This window comes from Myotis brandtii, unplaced genomic scaffold (genome assembly GCF_000412655.1).
Source record: "Myotis brandtii unplaced genomic scaffold, ASM41265v1 scaffold156, whole genome shotgun sequence".
Lineage (NCBI taxonomy): Eukaryota > Metazoa > Chordata > Mammalia > Chiroptera > Vespertilionidae > Myotis > Myotis brandtii.
The window spans coordinates 1,299,702-1,313,745 of NW_005355666.1; the positions used below are offsets into that span (position 1 = coordinate 1,299,702).

The 14,044-nt window shown below is 41.1% G+C and overlaps 1 long non-coding RNA gene across 1 annotated transcript; it reads left to right on the top strand.

Annotated features, from left to right (window-relative positions):
• The first annotated feature begins 731 nt into the window (after positions 1–731).
• On the top strand, positions 732–5,363 carry LOC106725331. The gene is made up of 3 exons (XR_001361196.1): positions 732–807; positions 1,555–1,592; positions 5,199–5,363. It is a non-coding gene; the product is annotated as an uncharacterized LOC106725331 (long non-coding RNA).
• The last annotated feature ends 8,681 nt before the right edge of the window (positions 5,364–14,044 follow it).

Consider the following 14,044-nt stretch of genomic DNA (forward strand, 5'->3'; position numbering starts at 1 on the left):
AGTCTGGAGATGATTTAGAATAGGCCGCTTTCTGAACCAGACAGGAGATGGGCTAAACCAATGGTCGGCAAACCTCGGCTCGCGAGCCACATGCGGCTCTTTGGCCCCTTGAGTGTGGCTCTTCCACAAAATACCACGTGCGGGCGCACACGTACAGTGCGATTGAAACTTCGTGGCCCATGCGCAGAAGTCGGTTTTCGGCCTGAGTCTATTTTGAAGAAGTACTGTTGATATTTGGCTCTGAGTTAAGTGAACCAGTCAGCAGTCTCATTGTGCAGTGGTTAGTGCTAGTCGCGTCCGCAAATCGCGCGTGCGGGTGACGAAACAAGTATACAAGACGAGTGTGGATGGGAGAGTTGGAAGGGGTCGACCTCAGTGAACGTACCTCAATCAGATTGAGGATGTTTTTAGCAAAGGCCAGCTTAGGAGTACCCTAATTAAGTTAATAACAATGTACCTACCTATATAGTTTAAGTTTAAAAAATTTGCTCTCAAAAGAAATTTTAATCGTTGTACTGTTGATATTTGGCTCTGTTGACTAATGAGTTTGCCGACCACTGGTAAACCTTCACAAACAGTTTTGACTCTCCTGTTATAAAAAGACAAAGAAATCCAAAGAAAGAAATTCCATTATACACTATAGTATATTATATACAACAAATGCAACAACTTTGACCTAACAGGCTGGAGGCAGCTCACAACAACTTTGAGTCAATACTTCAGCTGGCCTAATTAGACCTGGAGAGTTTGCTTTGCTTCAGTTTTCTTTGCTATGATTTCAACACTAAAAGGGACTTGTTCTCAAATGTGAGTAAATTCTAGTTTCTTTTATTATGTAATTAATTATATACTTGTTATTATGAAAGTTTTCGGACCTACATATTCAGACCCTTTAAAAAATTCTCTTGGGTTCTAGGGTTGACTTAAGTTATTTTTTTATGTGCTAGTGTAACATCAGCTATAAATCCTTCTGCTTTTAGTTCTTGTGAAACTACAAAGTCAAATCAAGCAACATATATGAAACACCAGCAAACACATACCCATAACGTTTCAATTAACAGTATTAATGTAAAGGATGATGTCCTCTTACTGAACTTTTTTTTAAAAGAGCTATTCTTTTTTTTAAATAAATTTTTATTGATTTCAGAGAAGAAGGGAGAGGGAGAGAGAGATAGAAACATCCATGATGAGAGAGAATCATTGATCAGCTGCCTCCTGCATGCCCCCTACTGGGGATCAAGCTCGCAACCTAGGCATGTGCCCTTGACTGGAATCGAACCTGGGACCCTTCAGTCCACAGGCCGACGCTCTATCCACTGAGCCAAACCAGCTAGGGCAAGAAGCATGTATATTTTTAATTTTGACATTTTATTTATTGGTTGACATTTCATATTATAAAATTATCAAAAAATTTGTAACATATTTCCACCAACAATAGATGAGAGTGCCTGTTTCCCCAAACCCTCAACATCACTAGATATAATTGGCTATACAAAAAATTAAGATTAAAAAAATGTAGTTAATTATGTCTATCTTTTCCTTTATGGTTCCTAGGTTAATTGTCTTCTTCATAAGATCTCCATTGCATTAAGGTAATATAAAACTATCCTAAATTTTCCTTTAGTATTATTCTTATTTGTGTTTATTATACAGCATGAGGTAAAGGTCTAGTTTTGCTTTCTTTTGGATAGTTAGCAATTCTGTCATCACCTTATATTAAATAATTTATCATTTTGGCAAAGATGTAAAATTCCCCCTTTGTGGAATTTCTGCTCATGTGGTGAGTTCTTATATATGTTTGGATCTCTTTGTGAGCTCGCCATTCTGTTCCACTGACTTATTTATCTATTCCTGTACTAATACCAGACTTTATTTTAGTATTTTACAGTAATTTTTAATATTGGGTAAGATAAGCATTTACTATTTTTCCCCTTAAAAAATGGCCTGGCCATCAGTTTGCAGCCATTTATTCTTCCATATGAACTCTAGAATAACTTTCCCTATTCCCAACCCAGTCCCTTAGGATTCTGGTTGAGTTGTATTAAATGTATACACAAATGTATATAAAATGTTTGTATATATGGGTGTGCATATATACATATGATCAATTTGGGAGGAATTAACATTTTAATGATGAGAATATATATGTTTATATGTATAAACATTTATTTATGTATATAAATAAATATAAATGCATATTATAGCTATAATAATAAAAGCACAATATGCTAATTAGACTGGACATCCTTCCGGACGACCTTCCAGATGAAGCTGGGGCTGCGAGGGAAGCACGGAATCCGGGTGCCAGAGGGAAGCTGGTGCCGGCAGCTGGGGGAAGGAAGGCCTACTCTTGCACAAATTTTGTGCATCAGGTCTCTAGTGCACTTACAACACATTTATGAAGAATTGGCATAGTAATGATAAGCCACATGACATTGAAATGAAAGCAAAAGAAACTTGATCTTGGCAAATTTTTTCCTTTTTTTTTTTTTGAGAGAGAAACTGATTGGTTGCCTCATGCAAGCACCCCACCAGGGATTGAACTCCCAACCTGGGTATGTTCCCTGATGGGGAATCAAACATGCAACCCTTTGGTTCATGGGATGACACTCCCATCAACTATGCCACACCAGCCAGGGCTTGGCAAAGCTCTTGCCAAAAATACTCTCCCCTCACCAATGATGCCTAAAACTCACAAAAAATTAAGAGTTTTAGTTTAGAAGAGAAAATTAAAAGATTTGGGTGTGATTGTAGTACAGGTTTGTCTCGAATTGTAAGGGTAAAGTGTTTTTCTGCATGTATGTGAATAAAAGTATATTGGCATATTCCTGTAATGTGTCAGTAATGTATTCCCAGGTGTGCTTGAAAACTTGTCTAGATACTATTAATCTCATTTGTCACACTATAATGTAACCTCTCTGTGTCAAGCTCAGCATACAGATCCTCATTTTCTCACTTCAGGTGGGAGACTTTTAACATGGGTCAAATACCATTACAATGAACTCTGCAGGGATGCCAGATGCTTCCTGTATCATTTGGTGTGTGGATCAGAATCACCTTCCCCCCCTTGCACACCCTATTGCTCACAGGTCAAGGGCTGGGGACACTGCAGCGTGGATGCAGGACCCTCTCAGGGAGCCAGGATTTCTTTCATCAGCTGAAGAGTTTCACAGCTGCAGTTTTTCTAAGGGCCATTGACCTTGAATAAAGCACTCAAGAGTCTTAGGAATTTAGCAAGGGCGGGTTAAGCTGGATTTCTTAGAAAGTGATATGAATGTTCTATTTGTAAGAGATAAAGATAGCCAATATGGGGGGAAGTCAAGGACTCTGAACCTGCAGTGCCTGGATCTGAATCCCGGCTGCACCATTCCTTGTCAGAGCTTGCTTGGATATGTGACTTAAACCAGTCAGTGCCTCAGTTTCCTTATCTGCAAAGTGGAGGTTAACAATGGCACTGAAATCATAGGGCTATTTTGAGATTTCTTTTTTTTCCCCTTAAACATGTTTATTGATTTCAGAGAGGAAGGGAGGGGAAGAGAGAGATAGAAACATCAACGATGAGAGAGAATCATTGCTCGGCTGCCTCCTGCATGCCCCCCACTGGGGGATCGAGCCCGCAACCTGGGCACGTGCCCTGATCAGGAATCGAACCTAGACCTGGTTTATAGCTCGGTGCTCAACTGCTGAGCCACACCAGCCAGGCCACCCTGAATATTTTTAAGTGTATCACAGAGTCACTATCTCAGCATCTTTAAAAGATAAGAACTCTTTATTGTAAAATATATATATAACATAAAATGTACCATTTTAACCATTTTTAACTATACAGTTCAGTGTCATGTACACTCACATTGTTTTTAAAAATATTTTAAAATTACTTTTTGGGGGGCAGGGAGAGAAAGAGAAACAGAAACATTGAGCAGCTGCCTCCTGCATGCGCATAACCTGGGCCAGGAATCAAACTGGCAACCTTTCGGTGAATAGGATGACACCCAACCACCTGAGCCACAATAGCCAGGGCTGTACATCAGCGTTGTGCAACCATCCCTACCATTCATTTCCACACCGTTTTCATCATCCCCAACTGAAACTTTATACCCATTAAACAATAAGTCCCCATTCCCCTTCTCCCCCAGCCCCTAGCAACCACCCTTCTACATACTGTCTTTATGAATTTCATTATTCTAGATACCTCATATAGGTGGTGACATACAATATTTGTCCATTTGTGTTTGACTTATTTCACTTAGCATAATGTCTTTAAGGTTCATCCATGTTGTAACGTGTGAGAACTTGAGTCATTTTTAAGGCTGAATAATATTCCATTGTATGTATATGCCACAAAGATTTTTTTAAAGCATAACTACAATATCATAATCACATCCACAAAACAGTAATTTCTTAGAATCATCAAATATGCATCTGTGCCTAAATTTCTCCAGTTGTGCCATAAACATCTTTTTAAACAGTCTAATTGCTTGAAACAGGATTCAAATGCGATCCATTTTGATCCAGTTTGTTGATATATCTTTTATTTCTCTTAATTCGTGAATCTCTTTTTCTAAATTTCTAATTTGTTGAACTGGATTGTTTGACCTGTAGAAGTTTTCAGAGTCTAGATTTTGCCAAATGCATCCCCCACAGTGTCATTTAACATTTTACTATGTCCCCTGTATTTCTATTAAGTTGGTAAATTGGTAGTTAGATATAAAGGCTTGCTCAGATTCAGTTTTGATTCTTTGGCAAGAATTTTTCATAAGTAGGATTGTATGTAAGAGGCATGTCATATCTGGTAGTTTCTCTTTCTGTAATGTTAGCAGTTAATGGTCATAGTTATAGGTCCATTAATTCATTAGTGGATATTCTAATTCTGTCATTCTTTATTTGCTGGAATACTTCTATGAAGAGAGATTCTTTCCTCATGCACTAGTTTCTTTTACTCTGAGGTAGACTTTGTAAAGGAAGTCAAAATAAATGCTTGTTCCTTTTGCTTTATTTTCATACAAATGAATTGGTTCCCTTGCATTCTACAAAGGTGATCAGTGAGAGTTAAAATTTTTGTGTTTTTCATTTGAGTAAATTTATGAACTCATACATTTTCTAATATTTGATGTATTGAAACCCATTCCATTGTTATTCTTACTGATTTTGAAATAATCCCCTCTTTGGTCAATGTGACACTTATTTTTTTTTTTCAGTTGAAACCATTGAAGTGTATTGGTGGTCACAATGCTTTACACTGTATGCAGCAAACACCCTTACAAGTCTATCCGCAACCTGATCACACAAGAAAGGATTCACCACTCGCCAGAGAAGGAAGAAAAAAATTAATAGGTTTGTTTCTAGAGGTAGAGGAGAGAAATGCAAGAAAAACCTACTTGGTGAATGTCCAATGGCAAGAGTTGAACTAGAGATGCATACAACTAACAGCAACATTGTTGAAAAAGTACAGGGCAAATAGCTTTCTCCATTGATTTTCCTCTGTAGGTTGATTTTTTAATATTCAAAACATTTATTATGGTTTTCATTTTATAAAAATGTATATTTTTAAGGTCATGGGAGAATGTTAAATACTTCATGCCAGACAGACCTAGTTATGAAGAACCCCTCCACTGTAGTAACTTCCTCCAGTTCATACATTCATGAGTGCGGGGTACATATGTAAATATCCACATGCAGACGTCCACATGCACTGCCTCAAGGGCTGGGGAAGACTAAAAGTTATTATTCATCACATGCAGTTGGGTCTCTGGTGGACTCATCCAAATCACTCCATAGGAGAGCTACTGGCTCAATCCCTTCTCTCTGGTCTCTACCTTTACAGAGACCAAGAACCCTAAATCATAGACTTACATCTGACTTTTAAAAGTAAGAGGCATCATTCTGGACAGTGTAGCTCCTTGGATAAAGTGTTGGCCACACACCAAAGGGTTGCAGGTTCTAGTTCCCTTGTGCGGGAGGCAGCCAATTGATGTCTCTCATTCTCTCTCTTTCTTCCCCCTCTGTTCTCTCCCCTCACCACTCTTTCTCCCGCTCTTTCTAAAAATCAATGGAAAATCCTCAGGAGTGATAAAAATAAAAGCAAGAGGCCTTTGTCTGAGGATGAGGGTAAGCAAAATGGGAAAAAGGATGAAGCTAGGAACACCCAACACTTTAGGGGAAATTGTCACTTCAAGAGGCTGAGGGACCTAGGGCAGGATCTGTGGTTGAAGGATGGTTGAAAGTGGAGGTATGGTGCCACACATGGCTTGGAGTTCCTAATAACAAGGGTAATACAGGAACAGGAAGTGATAATTTGGGGGACAAGGAAAGAGCAATATGAAAAAATACACACCTGGGATTTTTACTTTTTTTTTTTTGCCTCTTTATAGTGTCACTAATTCTATCTCTGCATGTTCACACATATTCTCATTCAGTAAAGCTTCAGGCAACCAGAATACACATTTTTCCTCACAACCTCTCACATAAGCATTGCTGCACTAGACTGTAAACATTTTTCACTCACATTTTTTGTTTTTAAACATTTTGAAAGTATATTTTATTAAATTTATTGGTGTGACATTGATTAATAGAATTATATTGGCTTCAAATGTGCAATTCTATAATACATAATCTGTATATTGTACTAGAGGCCCGGTGCATGAAATTCGTGCACTTTGGGGGGGGTGGTGTCCCTCAGCCCAACCTGCGCCCTCGTAGTCTGGGAGCCCTCAGGGAATGTCCGACATCCTTAGCGCTACCATAGAGGTGGGAGAGGCCTCTGTCACCACTGCTGCACTCTCCAGCCATGAGCCCAGCTTTTGGCTGAGTGGCGCTCCCCCAGTGGGAGTGCACTGACCACCAGTGGGTAGCTCCTGCATTGAGCATCTGCCCCCTGGTGGTCAGTGCGTATCATAGCGACCGGTCATTCTGCTGTGTGGTCTATTTGTATATTAGCCTTTTATTATATAGGATTGTGTGTTCACCACCCAAATTCAAGTCTCCTTCCATCATTACTTATCCCCCTTTACTCTCTTCTGCCTCCTCCTGCTGTACTTCCCTCTCCCTTTGGTCATCACCATACTCTTCTGTGTCTATGAGGTTGTTTTTTTTTTCTTTGCTTAATCCCTTTACCTTTTTCACCCAGCCTTACCCCCAACCCCTCTCCCCTGACAGCTGTCAGTCTGTTCTCTGTATCAGTGAGTCTGTTTCTTTATTTTGTTAGCTTATATGTTTATTTCATATTTAAGTGAAATCATGTGGTACTTGTCTTTCATTGACTGGCTTATTTCACTTAGCATAATATTCTCCTGGTTCATCCATGATGTCACAAAGGGTAAGTTTTCCTTCATTTTATGGCCTAGTAGTAGACCATTGTATAAATGTACCATAGCTTTTTTTTCCATCCATCTACTCAGGGGCACGAGAGTCCGGTGCATGAATTCATGTACGGGTGGGGTCCCTCGGGGTGGCCTGTGGAGATCAGGTCCCAGCTCGTGCCCCCAGCCTCACAGCCCTGCAACCCCGCCTGGCACCTGCCTTGGTCTTGTGCCACCTGCTCACTTGCTCCACCATCCCACCATGGTCCCCCTCTCGTTGGGGCCAGCAGCACCTCCATTGCCACCTGCTGCCAGCACCGCTGATGCCTGCCATGTTCCACGCTGCCCCTGGTGGTCAGCACACATTATAGCAAGTGGTCAAACTCTCAGTTTCCTGGTCAAATTCCCAGTTGAACGACCACCCAAGGGGATAATTTGCATATTAGCCTTTTATTATATAGGACTAGAGGCACGATGCACAAAATTGTGCAAGGGGCTCGGCCCTCACAGCTGCAGTGGCTGCCTCAGCCCTCCCAGCCCCAGCTTAGTTTGGAAGGTCATCTGGCTGTCCAGCCTAATTAGCACATTATGCTTTTATTAACTTATATAATAAAGATGTAATATGCAAATGGTCATTATGTAATGACCAACCAAGTAATGACCGGATCACGGGTCAGCAGGAGGATGGGACAGCGAGCTACAAGTGGCTGGCGGAGAGCTACAGGAGGGCGGCAGCGAGCTACTGGTGCACGGATTCGTGCGCAGGGCTACTAGTTATAGATAATGCTACAATGAACATATTGGGGTATACACTGAGTGGCCAGATTATTATAACCACCTGACATTTGTAGGCAAATTAGCTATAATTTCCCACTGAAGTTGCTAGAGGGCCAGACCATTATGAACATCTGAATAGCACAACATACCTAAGAATCGTTGCTGATCAAGTTCATCCTATCATGTTGATGGCATATCCCAATGGAGATGGCTTCTTCCAACAAGACAATGCGCCATGCCATGGTGCTCGTATTGCGCAGGAGTGGTTTCAAGAACATGAGGGAGACTTTACCTTGCTTAGGTGGCCCCCACAATCACCAGATCTCAATCCAATTGAGCATTTGTGGGACGAAGTTAAAAGAGCCATCAGGCAGCTGGCTTTCAACATCTCGTAGAATCAATGCCAAGAAGAATTGCCGCAGTATTGAAGGCAATAGGTGGCCCAACGAAGTACTGATGGGGTGGTCTTAATAATCTGGCCACTCAGTGTATATTCTTTCAGATCAGTGTTTCAGGTTTTTTCAGATATATTCCAATAAGGAGTTGCTGGGTCCTAAGGCAGTTCCATTTTTAATTTTTTGAGGAAACTCCATACTGTAATTTATTTTTTTATGCAATTGTAAATCGGATTGTTTTCCTAGTTTCTCTTTCTGATAGTTCATTATTGGTGTATAAAAATGCAACTGATTTTTGGATATTTATTTTGTATCCTGCTACTTCACTGAATTTATCAGTTCTGGTAGCTTTTTGGTGGAATCTTTAGGGTTCTCTATATACTGTATCATGTCATCTGCAAATAATGACGGTTTTACTTCTTCCTTTCCAATTTGGATACCTTTTATTTCTTCTTGTTTGATTGCTGTGGCTAGGACTTCTTGTACTATGTTGAATAAGTGGTGAAAGCAGACATGCCTGTCTTGTTCCTGATCTTAAGGGAAATTATTTATACTTTGTCCATTGAGTATGATATTGGCTGTGGGTTTGTCATATATGGCCTTTACTATGTTGAGGTATGATCCCTCTATTCCCACTTTGTTGAGAGTTTTTAATCATAGATGGGTGCTAGATTTTATCAAGTGTTTTTCTGTATCTTTTGATAGGGTCATGTGATTTTATCCTTCATTTTGTTTATGTGGTGTATCACGTTTACTAATGTGCACATATTGTGCCAATTTTGCATCCTCAGAATAAATCCCACTTGATCATAGTATATGATCTTTTAAATGTATTGCTGGATCCGGTTTGCTAATATTTTGTTGAGGATTTTAGCATCAGTGTTCATCAGGGATATCTGCCTATAAATTTTCTTTCTTTGTAGTGTCTTTACCTGGTTTTGGAATTAGGATAATGCCAGCCACGTAAAAGAGCTCTTGAATTTTTTTGGAATAGTTTGAGAAGGATAGATGTTCTTCTTTGAATGTTTGGTAAAATTCACTTGTGAAGCCATCCGGTCCAGGACTTTTGTTTGTTGGGAGTTTTTTTTTTTTTTTAATTATTGCTTCAGTTTTTTGTTGTAATCTGTCTATTCAGCTTTTACGGTTATTCCTGATTCAGTTTTGGAACCTTGTATGTTTCTAGGAATTTATCCATATCATCCAAATTGTCCAATTTGTTGACATATAGCTGTTCGTAATATTTACTTATAATCTTTTGTATTTCTATGGAGTTGGTTGTTACTTCTCTTTCATTTCTGATTTTATTTATTTGGGACTTCTGTCTTTTTTTTGATGAGTCTGGATAAAGGTACATCAATCTTGTTTATCCTTTTAAAGAATCAGCTTTTGGTTTCATTGATATTTTTTTTATCTCTGTCATTTTTTTTCTCTTTATTGATTAAGGTATTACATATGTGTCCTTATTCCCCATGTCTCTGTCATGTATTTCTGCTCTAATCTTTATTATTTCCTTCTACCTACTTTGAAATTTGTTTACTAGTATTGTTCTTTTTGTAGTTCCTTCAGGTGTAAGTTTAGATTGTTTATTTGAGATTTTTCTTACTTTTTTATTATAATGATGGAAAACATAAAAATTTCCATCTTTTTTCCCATTATAGTTCACATTCAATATTATTCTGTATTAGTTTCAGGTGCACAACATAGTGGTTAGAAAATCATATACTTTACAGAGTGGTCCCCATAATATTTCAAGTACCCCCCCCTGGCCTGTACATAGCTATTACAATATTATTTTTTTCCTCCATTGACCTCTCTCCGGCCACTCCCACCCCCCAGCAAATGCTCTCATCCCCCTGGTGTCTGTGTCCATTGGTTATGCTTACATGCATGAATACAAGTCCTTTGGTTGATCTCTCCCCCTTACCCCCACCTTCCCCTACCTTCCCTCTGAGGTTTGATGGTCTGATCGATGCTTCTCTGTGTCTATATATGTTTTTGTTCATCAGTTTATGTTGTTCACTATATTCCACAAATGAATGAGATTATGTGATATTTATCTCTCTCCAATTGGCTTATTTTGCTTAGCATAATGCTCTCCAGATCCATCCATGCTGTTGCAAATGGTAAGAGTTCCTTCTTTTTTACAGCTGCATAAAACCACTGTAGTATTCCATTGTGTAGATCTACCACAGTTTTTTAATCCACTTGTCTGCTGATGGGCACTTAGGCTGTTTCCAAATCTTAGCTATTGTAAATTGTGCTGCTATGAACATAGGGATGCATATATCTTTTCTGATAGGTGTTTCTGATTTCTTGGGATATATTCCTAAAAATGGGATGACTGGGTCAAATGGGAGTTCCATTTTTAATTTTTTTAGGAAACTCCACACTGTTTTCCACAGTGGCTACACCAGTCTGCATCTCACCAGCAGTGCACGAGGGTTCCTTTTTCTTCACATCCTCGCCAGTACTTGTCGTTTGTTGATTTTTTGATGACTAGAGGCCCGGTGCATGAAATTCATGCATGGGGTGGGGCCCTCAGCCAAGCCTGTGCCCTTTCACAGTCTGGGAGCCCTCAAGGGATGTTCAATTACATTTTAAAAAATTCACCCTGTGCTTAATTTTCTTACTAACTTCTCCTTTTAAACTCCCCTTACACATTCTGTTTCTTTTTATTTAACTACTAGTAGCCCATCATGCAATATCGCGGGCAGTAGGCCACCTGCTGCTTCTGTGGGAGCCAGCGGGAACCGAAGTGTGCCGCCGGGAGCTGCATGGCTTCCACGGGAGCCATGCGGCTTCTGTGGGAGGTGGAAGTGAGCCACCGGCATCCACTGGAGCTGGGAGGAGCTGTGATGCTTCTGAGGGAGCTGGGAGGGACCTGCACCTATTCCGCGGGAGGCAGGAGGGAGCCACGCTGCTTCCGCAGGAGGCAGGCCCGCCCTCTCCTCTCTGGGCCTGGGTGCTGCTGCCGCGAAGCAGGAGCACCTCCGCCCGGAAGGCCTCGGAACATCCACCCCTCTGTCCTTGGACCCGAGGGCACCTCCCCGCCATTGGCCTGCACCAGGGGCCACCACCCTCATCCTGCATCTGGGCGTGGCTCCCCACTCCATGCCACCTGCGCTCTGCACCCCCACCCCCTCGGTCACCACCCTCTCCCGTGTGCAGCCCTGTATTTTCTTCCCTTTTCCATTCCTGCATCTTTTTCTTGTTCCCTTTCTGTATTTCTTTTTCTCCTCTGGGCCTATCTGTATGCAGGCCTGCCTTCCTCTCCCTCTTCTTTCTTATCTCCTCCAATCATATCCTATCCTACATACCCCGGGCCTTGCAGCTGCCCAGGCAGGGGGCAGGGATGCAGCCTGCTGATCGGTGGTTACATGATGGGGTCCCAACCAATTTGCATATTATCCTATTATTAGATAGCCATTCTGACAGGTGTGAGGTGGTAGGTACCTCATTGTTGTTTTGATTTGCATCTCTCAGATGATTAGCGACTTTGAGCATGTTTTCGTGTGTCTCTCGGCCTTCTGTGTGTCCTCTTTGAAAAAGTGTCTATTTAGGTCCTTTGCCCTTTTTTTATTAGATTGTTTATCTTTCTTTTGTTAAGTTGTATGAGTTCCCTGTAAATGTTGGAGATTAAACCCTTATTGGTTTCCCATGTTACGTTAAAGTCCTTTATCCATGTTGAGTTTATTCTTGTGTATGGTGTAAGTTGGTGGTCAAGTTTCATTTTTTTTTGCATGTATCTGTCCAATTTTCCCAAAACCATTTATTGAAGAGACTGTCTAGCCTCCATTGTATGCTCTTGTCTCCTTTGTCAAATATTAATTGAGCATAATGACTTGGGCCAATTTCTGGGTTCTCTCTTCCATTGGTCTACTAGGTGTACCAGTTAATAATGGTGGATTTTGTAATCAAAGAAAACATGATAATTTAAAGAGAAACATCAAAAGTGCTTTATTCAAAGTAATGTCCATTGCTAGCTACACGTTTCCCACATCTTTCAGGTAATTTGTGGATACCGTCCCAATAGAACTTTTGTCTTGAGGCAAATGATTCAGAGATCCAATTTTCCACTTCTTCGTACATTTTGAAGTGCTGCTCAGAAAGTGCATGTGCTCAGAAGAAGTGGTAATCTGAAGGAACAAGGTCTGGTGAATACAGTGGGTGGGTTAATACTTCTCAGGCAAGATCTTTTAACTTGTCTTTAACTGGTTTTAAAGTATGTGATGGTGCGTTATCATGAAGCAAAATTACTTTGTCGTGTCTTTTGGAACATTCTGGTGATTTTGTTGTATCGTAAATCAGCAAGCTAGATACAAGACGCCTTAACAAGCCAATTAAATTAGGAGTCGTTTATTGTATGTGGGTTCAGAGCAGAATATCTCTGTCAAATTCTGAACCAAAAACATGGAGGAAGCTTTCTCTATTTATATGCTTCCAGTTCTTTGTCTCCCAAATATGGTTTTTCTGGACCTTCTGCAGACTTTACAAAGAGCTTTGTGTAAGTTATTTTTGCAGACATTTTGTAACCTTGGATACATAATGAACAAACACTTGGCATGAGAATATGGGAATATTATCAGTATCAGCATTAGCCTGTTATGTCAGATGGCTAGCTTTCAAGGTTAGACAGTTAAGTTTTTATCTTTTTCTATTCAAACTAAAAGTTATTTTATAGAATAAGGGACTATCCTATATATTAAAAGAGAAATATGTAAATTAACAATCCCTCCGCTACGCTCACCAGCCAATCAGAGTGAGAATGCAAAGTAACCTGACAAAGATGTCGGGTTAATTTGCATATGCAGGTGTCAAGCGCCCAGGAGGTGACTGTGGCCGTGGGCTCCCGGGACCATTGCCGGCCTGGGAGGCGAGGCTGTAGCTACGCCCATGGGCTCCTGGGACCTTCGCTGGGCCTCGGAGGTGAGGCCAGCCATGCCAAGCCACACATGTGGACTTCTGGGACCATTGGGGGGCCCCAGAGGTGAGGGCAGCCGTGCCTAGCCACACGCGTGGGCTCCTTGCCAGCGGAGAGCAGAACGGGAGAGGAGCGGGCGGAGAGTGGGAGGTTTGGAAGACTTGGCAGAGCAGGAGACCGCTGGACATAGAGCAGAGCGAGAGAGAGGGTGGCTTGGAGGGTGCGGCTCCCTCTGTCAACCCAGCTTCCTCATCACAGCTGTGGAAACTGACAGCAGGGAGGAGGAAGTTCCACTCCCACAGAATCAGTCAGAATCAGCCTTTGGTCAGACAGCTCTCAGTGGCCTGACAGCCAGGACCCTCATTCACCTGCATCTCAGACCGTGACAGTAGAGAGGTGGGACTATGTCTAAAGAACTGTCGGTACAACGTAGCTCTGCAGCCAAAAGATGCCAGCGTTCACGACAGAAAATGTCCGCAGAGCAATTTACATCTGATCTTGAAAGAAGGCGGCGCCCACGACAGAATGTATCTGAACACCAGCTACTGGAGAAACGTCACGCTGATGCCAAAAAACACCAGCGTTATCAACAGAAAATGTCTAAAGACCAATGTTTCTTTGAAGTTGAAAGAAGGCGGTGGTGATGACAGAAT